Source organism: Siphateles boraxobius, unplaced genomic scaffold (assembly GCF_051911475.1).
Source record: "Siphateles boraxobius isolate OS27281-9 unplaced genomic scaffold, OSU_SipBor_1 46, whole genome shotgun sequence".
NCBI classification, from domain to species: Eukaryota; Metazoa; Chordata; class Actinopteri; order Cypriniformes; family Leuciscidae; genus Siphateles; species Siphateles boraxobius.
This window is the reverse complement of record NW_027509097.1, coordinates 14,710,773-14,719,503: the sequence shown is the minus strand read 5'-3', so window position 1 is coordinate 14,719,503 and position 8,731 is coordinate 14,710,773. Positions and strand designations below refer to the sequence as shown.

General features: G+C 36.9%; 1 long non-coding RNA gene across 1 annotated transcript; it reads right to left on the bottom strand.

Moving 5' to 3' along the window:
- Nucleotides 1-216: 216 nt before the first annotated feature.
- LOC143710072 (uncharacterized) lies at nt 217-7,770 on the bottom strand. The gene is made up of 3 exons (XR_013194472.1): nt 7,584-7,770; nt 1,960-2,028; nt 217-294 (listed from the first exon to the last, which is right to left on the bottom strand). It is a non-coding gene; the product is annotated as an uncharacterized LOC143710072 (long non-coding RNA).
- Nucleotides 7,771-8,731: the final 961 nt, after the last annotated feature.

The following is an 8,731-nucleotide window of genomic DNA, read 5'->3' as shown; positions in this document are numbered from 1 at the left end:
TGATATGTTTGATTGTTAAACAATAGGTTCCTATTGAATTTCTTCATTCATCATTTTTTAAAGCACAGAACATATTCGGCAGACTGAGATGAAAAGATGGACTATAACCGAAATGATGAGGAAAAACAGATGTTATTCCATAAAAAAGGGCAGACCAGCCCTCAAAAAAGCCAATTTAGGTGAAATTGTATGTCTTTTTAAGGCTTAAACTATATAACTTAGAGACCTGTTTGTTATTTTGCAATGAAAGCACATTTGGTCTCTTCTCCAAAATGTATGGCATCAAATTATGATCTGAAAAACACAAACAAACAGTAAATCTGATGTCCAAGCTTTATGGGTAACTCACATTCTGCATGCACTGACTTTAACAGACCCAGAAGTATTCTCGGTGTACATAAGGTTTGGTACACAGTGGAGAAAAAAAAAAAGAAATTGCTTCTGAGTCTATAAGATATTATACCAGCACAAATTATAACTGGCAAGACACTTCCATTGTGGTGACCATGGTAACAACTGATCTGTAGTACATCACTGATGCTGCTAACAGGTATACATCATCAAGGGCTGAATGACACCGGTAATGAATGGTCACAGTGTCTCTTATGACAGAAAGGTGAGATGATCCAACAGTTCTTCTTGTTGATGGTGTTGTGAAAACCAGCTATTTGTGTTCCAGAAGTCTCTATTTAGACATTGATGTAGTTAATGGGATTTCATATTTTTTATCTATATCTGCTGATTGTTTAACAGGACAGGTAAAAGCAAATTTTGTGTTCCCACAGTCTCATTCAAACATACATCAGCAATGTATGTTTCAGTCATCAGATAATTTATTGCCTGAGGATCCTCTGATTATCTTGAGGCACACATGGCCACTGTTTAATCCGAGAAGGTAACAAATTATTATTATTTATTTATTATTATTATCATTATTATTATAACACCTGGAGAGAGCAGTCCATTAAGCATTCTAATTCATCTCAATGGCAGGTGATTATGGAGGTATATTTGTGCCACAGTTATGCGATTCTAAGACCACATTTTGAGAATGCAAATGGGCTTTTTATGGAGAAATGTTAATCTCACAAAGAATATAGTATTTTTAAAAGTATAAAGTAAATACATGTTCATGTATGTCTATCATCGTGTGGTGCGGTAACATTCCGTCAAAGACTGGATTTGATAGCACATACAATACATAAGTTACAATCGTAAAAGTAAAAGTATACAATCATACGTTTTTTAACAGGAAACAAGGATCAGAGAGTGAACTGTAGATAGACACATATAATGACTGGGAACATGTCACAGGTTAGCACTGGGAGGATCCAGACACTTATTTAAGGCTTGCTGCCACACACACACACACACACACACACACACACACACACACACACACACGCGCACACACGCACACGCGCACGCACGCACGCACGCACGCACGCACGCACGCACGCACACACACACACACACACACACACACACACACACACACACACACACACACACATACACACACATACTGAGCTCTGCCCTAAACTTTATTCCACCAATCTTAAATGTAACCAGAAACTGTTAATTAAAACCTCATTAGCATGTTTATATTTGATTTTATATTTATAAGAACATATTTTGAAAGTGAAGTCCAAGATCAACCCAGACCTAGTTATTTATATACAAAATATTGTTGAGGCTCTTATACTATTCATGTCATGGAATTTAAGACAATATAAACTTTATTCAACAATACTGAATTTAAAATAATATTAACTATACCTAATGTTACGCTTTAAGTTTTATTTTTGTATTCTTTATGTGAAAAGTATATACTCTCAGTATTTATATTTATATAAGCCTTGGGTACTTTGAATATAAACTTTTATTACACTATGGATACTGTACAAGAACTAAACATTCATGAGGGCAAATGCATAGTCAAGGCTTTAAAGCTTATACCTCTATGAATTATGGATCAAGCTATCAGTCCTGGGACCCATGGGGCTCCAAGAAGGTCCTGCAGTGGGTCTGTGGACAGATATATAAAACATGATTTCAAAAATATAAACATATTCTATTTAAATTTTAAAAGTATCCCTCAGTGTGATACATTGTGTACTGTTAAGCATTGTAGAAGTTGTTTGGGGTCTATAAAGTTTGAGAACGAGAACTTGAGAGCTTATTTGCCTTATAAAATGCCATGAGATGACCGCATTTCAATCATCAAGAGCGATACATGAATTCGACAATGAATGTAATGACATAAGGGTGAGTAATTACTGACAGAATTTGCATTTTTGGGTGAACTAACCCTTTAAGGAGTCCCACAAAGTGACACAGCTTGCCAAAGCGAACTTTCCGGAAAAGTTTGCTACAGGTGGTAAACACCTTTGTACTACCATTGGTCAGTGGCGATTACGTTATAGGTAGGTGTGCATGGAGGCTCCGCTTTCTTTCACGTGGGAATCTTTTCCGGTTCATTTCTCTGGCTCAGCCCGTCAAGGTCTGACATCCGCGAGTGAAAACATGAACACACTGGAGAGCTGGTTTATAGTAGAAAATTAAGTTGTACTTATAATGAAATGAGACGGTGACACTGTTTTTCATGTTTAATATGGTAAAGCTGCTTGATTTTAAGCAATCTGTTGTATAAAGTGCTATATAAATAACATGACTCGACCTGCCGAATTGCAGAACTGTAAACATATCCACGTTGCTTACTATGATCAGATGCTTTTCTTATTGTTAATTTAAAAATGTTTGCTGTTTTTTAAATGTTGTGTTTATTTTGTTATTGAGGCGCAGTTTGTGGCTTCTCCTACGACAAACCATCAAATCAAAAACCAATAGGAGTGCAGAACCTGATGACGCAATTAGTGAGACAACAATAACTTGCTTCACACACACACACACACGTTTTAGTTTTTTCACAGTTTCCATTTTTAAGAAAAGCCATAATCAAAATTACTAGCTACCATTTCTATCCCAGATGTAAATGCAACTCACCATTAACAAACATGTCACGGATTGATGATGTAAATCTTCGGACGAGTCTTCTTGCACACGTCCGTTTTTAACGCGTCTTGACTACCGTATGTTAATGACAACTGAGATCCTACAGTGTGACATGGCTTACAGCGGGGATCCTGTTCATACGGATCATACAGTGTGCACCCTGGTTTAGTAATTATTACAGAAAGAACTCGGCATCATACATTAAATGACTACGGATCACACGCTACCAGACTTTCAACATGCAGAAACATGTGCCTCGCTGCTAGCAGATGCATGACAAATGAAAACAATATGTTTTCTAAAGTCATTTCAAAATATCAGACATGTCTGATATCCTCCAACTAGATAGAATCATAATCTGAAGCTAGCCTGTGCCCAAAAATTGAAGCAAAAGTCATGTAGGGTATTCCAGCTTTCAGATGTTTATGAAACTCTGTCCACAATGATCTGAACCAGATTGCAAATCCATTTTTTTCAGATCATAAATTGTGTTTATATTCTGTTTTACATCCATAACCTTGATAGCAACAAATACAAATCGCAAGAGATGCCATACAGATTCTTGCCAATCAACTAGAATGAATGTTTCTAATAGCCCATAAATTGGAAATGATAAATGCTGTGAAATCTGATTCATCAATGCGAGGATTTAGCTGATCAACATTCTCATTATCAAGTGGAGCTGAAGTAATTGGTTTCTCTATTAAGCCATGTGACCTTTTAGTCCTTTCATAAAACAAAGTGTGGATGTAATCCTTCAAAAGCTCGGAGCAAGAATCTACATTCAACTTTTACAAACTGGCTTAGAAAAGAAGAGTTTAACCTTTGTATCACGCCATCAGACTGTGCGCCTTAAACGATCCCTTCATTCCAGGATGTCGGCTGTCATTTTGTAATAGTTTTAAAGGGTAAAATTAGCAACTGAATTCCAGAAGGACAACAGCAACATTATCCTCTTTAATAGAAGAGCACCAAGTCTCACTAAGATAATTACATCATTATCTGTCTATCAATCACCATTTGGTGTTGGGAAAATTACATAAATCCCAAAGCTCAGGAAATATGAAGTACATCACCTTCCCTGAATTATTTACCAGCTTGAGCATTTGAATAACACTGAAGCTTGATGCATGATGAAAAAGCCAGCCTCACTTCATCATGTTTACGGTTCCTATAGTTATGAACTTCTCTGAAGAAAGAGATGCACTGTATGAGGCTCTTGATAAAAAGGATTCATTTATTTTCTTTCTTTTTTTTCAATGCTCACCTTTCTTACCTTCACAGCGAATGACAAAAAAAGGATTTACAGAGCACAGTAAGCTTTTTTTTTATATATGTGTTCGGTTTTAATGGGAATGGAGGTGGAGTATACAGGCTTTTCCTCATATGTTGAATGTTTTACTGTAGCATGTTTATCTCAAAGTTAATTTACTTTAAATATTCAAATATTAATTTTTTTAAATAATATTTTATATAAATATTCATTATATATATATGAAAGAGAAAAGGCCCCATTGCAATAAGCAGATTTACTGACCTCAGTGTCTAAGTTCTGTTCATACAATTAATGAAAAAGGTTATTGCACACACAGAAAAAGAGGGGGGGGGGGGGGGTGTTGTACTACAAACTTTATTAGGACATGAAATTTATCTTCAAACATATGTAAAAATATATAAATATTGAATTTGAAAGTTTATATAAGTTTAGTGGAAATCAGAATTAAGGGATGTAATATATACTGGTTTTCAACTGAAATGAGATATTTTATATATAATATTTCACATTATGTTTTTTCCTGTATTTTTGATCAAATAAATGCCACTTTGGTGATATATACTGAGTAAGTGAGTATATATATGTATATATTCATATTTATTTGTATAGTGCTTTTCACATTATAAACCATTTCAAAGCAGCTTTACATGCATGTGTCACATTTCAATTTAGTATATACCTATACTGCATAGTCTGTATAATTGCCTATTTAATAATTTTTAGATGGCTCACTGAAAGTTGAGCTTTTAAAAACTAATAATTGAATACAATTTTGAAAACAATCTTTAGCATATCTCAAAATAATTTTAAAAACAATTACAAAATAGTATAATTTTAAAATCAACAATTTTGCACCCATAACAGTATAATATAATTGTCGGTTTATGGGTATTGCTCATTATTTTAATATCAGTGCATCCAAACAGATTCTCAGGCAAAATATGTATTTTTCCTTCAACACTAGTTATCTTTAGTTTGAGACAAATTAAAAATGAAAACAGAAGTAGCATGTAACCTTGGACAGCAAGCTCAGTAAAAGGAGAAATAGTGTGTAAAATCACCAGATTCATTTCTTGTCATAACCTTTCATTCCCAAAGATGCATCATCATCATTCTAGGTCATATCTTGTGCAGCTACACAACTAACGTCATTCAGACAGGAACTGAGCAGCAGGTTAAGGACAGCAACTGGGAGAAGATATTACTGACACGAATTCGGATTGATCCAGAGACTTGTCAGCAGTGGCGGTTCTAGAGGGGGGGCCAGGGGGGCCCGTGCCCCTGTGACAACAAGCTTGGCCCCCCTTGTGGCCCCCCTAAATGTGGAGTGTGAAATAATTTTTACAAAACTGTTTTTTTGCTATCGTTGTTATCGTTGTATGCGTATTATTTTTTTTTATTATTCTATCTTTGTGGATTTGCTTGTTCACGTGACAATTCGCATCACATTCGCGGGAATCGCGGCAGAATAACGTCTGTCTCCTGCACGCGAGAGAGGAGAGAAAGCTGGTCAGTTGCAAGTTCATTCTTTATGTGCGTATCGGGTGTGCGATATGCAGTGTCTATTATGATATTGTAATCAATGTTTTAACTGTATACGAGGCACTGTGAGCTGACATCGCGTTTATCTCTCGTCCTTTCACTGCTGTGTGCGGTTCATAGGTAGGCTATGTCCCCAAATTAGTTTATGTCTTATATTTATATCATATTATGTTCTTATATTAGAATATCAGATCAGCAAGAGTGCCGTTTTCCCGTCCACAATTGCAACTGTGATATTGATGTTTTACAACAGTTAAATTAACAATAAGTGAACATTGGGAGTTACTTTTTAGACACAATATTGTCAACATTGTTTGTTTTCCCTTTATTTCGCCGACTAGAATTTCAAAATGAAACCGTAGCAGAGTCTCAATGCAACAGACAGCGATGATTTCTTGACTGAAATCCGCATTTTGAAGGAATCACTTGCTCCTTTACCGAATGAATCAGCCGTTTGAACAAATCGGTTGAATTAATGAATCCCTCAACTCACTTCTGTGACTTTCCGCCGCCTACTGGCGGTTTTAGTTTCATATTTAAAGTACCCTTTAATTAGAACATTACAATTAGAAATCATTTCATATTTAAATATTGATTTAAAAAAAATCTCATAGCTTTATTTATGCAATTATAAATGGAGTGTAAATAAATTTATGCCGCTTCTGTGTCACCTCTGCACTGCAAAGATGGATATTGATTAAATTATTTCATTTGACTGGTAACAGTGGTACTGTATAATTAAGTATTATTGTATAAATAAGTATAATTACTGTATAATTTGAATGTTAGTATTTGACATAAAAGGTGATTCATAACTCTAAATAAGTTTAGAAAGAATGTCTATATATAGGTGAAAATGCCCCTGGAAATCAATGTAAGGTGGCAAATTAAATTAATAAAAAATGAATAAAAAAATTAATTTCGGTCCCTGCTGTTAACTGACCACTGCATAGAATATTAAAAAATATGAATATCTTTGTAAGTCTGCTGTCAACAACAGGCCTAAACCAGCCATGGCACCAGCACAAAAACACAATCAGTAAAATATCATCTAATTATCAACAAAACATTGAAAATATTGAGATATATTTTTGTCAATATTGCACACCCCTAATGTACGGTATGAATTTTGATTTCTTCAGGTCTTAAAAAGCCTTAAATTTGACTTTGAAAAGTGTGCAGGAACCCTGTAAACGGTTAGTAGTTACCTAGCAAGTCAGTTATTTTCAGTAAATGAATTAATACGCTTCTTGGTCCCCATTGCTTTTGCTCTATAGTTCTCACCAAAATGAAGAGAAAGAAGGACATCATGTCAAGTACAGTTACTGTGACTAATACTGAATATGTAATGCAAATGTAAAAATATAATGGAAATGCAAATGCATTGTTGAATGATTATAAACATGGTATTTTGCCTGTTAATGCCTGCAGTGCAGAAAATGATATGACAACAATAAGGTCTAAATGTAACTGGCCCCTCTAACAGTACAACTGGCCCCAGCTTGGCCCCCCCAGTTGAAATGGTCTAGAACCGCCACTGCTTGTCAGGGACAAGCAATACTCATACTCATGACACACGCTGTGGGAAAGTGCACCAACACGTACAAACTTTTTTTGGCCGTAAAAGGTCAAGTACAGCTATTGACCAAAGAATCTCAAGCACTAAGCCTTGCGAAGCCTTCAGCGGATTGAGGGGAGTGTGACAGACCTGTGAATTGAGAGACACGATGAATGACACCCTTTGTCTTACCTTCATCTTTCCATCTCACCGCTGCCATCCTGTGAGAATAAAGTGTGTCTTTTGCAGTCGACGGTGGCTGTCAAGCACCTCAATTCTGAGAATCAGTCAGCTGCAGGGAAAAAGGAAATAAAGGCAACAATGGATCACGAGAGAAAAACGGAAAAGTGCCTATCACTTCGGGAAGAACCGGCAGCTTCCCACTGGTCGTTTTTGTGGAACAAGATCTCCTAGCACGTGAAAGAGATACTCCAGGTGTCGGTGTTGTACAAAGCTATTTAAATAACAAACAGAGGAGTAATGGCCCTGACTTGGCTCATTGACCAAATCTCAATATGTGCCATGCACATGAATTCATATTTGTGTGCCTCCTCTTGTCAGAGTGTTTTCAACCTTATATCAAAGACTATTCCCAATTTGTTTCTGCAGATCGAGCAATCTGGCACGGCGCTGATTGGAATGTTAATAAAAACGCCCCAGAGGGTAACGGTGTGTAATGAATACTGAGCGGCAGCAGGCAGGACACCGGCTTGGTGTCTAGCACACATTGACACGCACTCGTACACACACGGACAGCCTCAGGAGACTCCTCTGGGATGCAGTCCATCAAACCACCTTGCAGACTCCAGAAGGTGCATGCTTCAAATAAATAAGTAAACATCCCGGGATACATCATAAAACACACACACGGACAAGCAGGAAGAACGTCAGACTCGCTCAGCTCCACACAAATAGCCCAATTAGCGACCGCATCAGGTCGCTACGGGAGAGGGATTATGAGGAGGGTGAGAGGTGGGCATTGATTAGGGGTCCCTGCAGGGCTGAGGCCTGGGATCTGAAGTAAATTGAGCCCTGGCCTGATTCCACGCAGCAGCCACAAACTCTCAAGCACCCTAGGGAGAGCAGAGCCTCCCACAGCGAAACTTGGATTGTGAGGAGAAAGTGAGTGGAAAACGGAGATAATGATCCAATTTCTTAAGGACCATCAAAGGGATTCTCTATCTGGTTTTTCATGGCCTTTGGAATGTGGACGCTCTTTCAGGATACAGTGTGTGCTCAAGCTGTAGATGAATAGAAAATTCGATCCAAATATGTCTGTTACATACTTTACGTTTCACATTAAGTGGCCGTTCACATAGAACTCATTCTTGCATATTTAT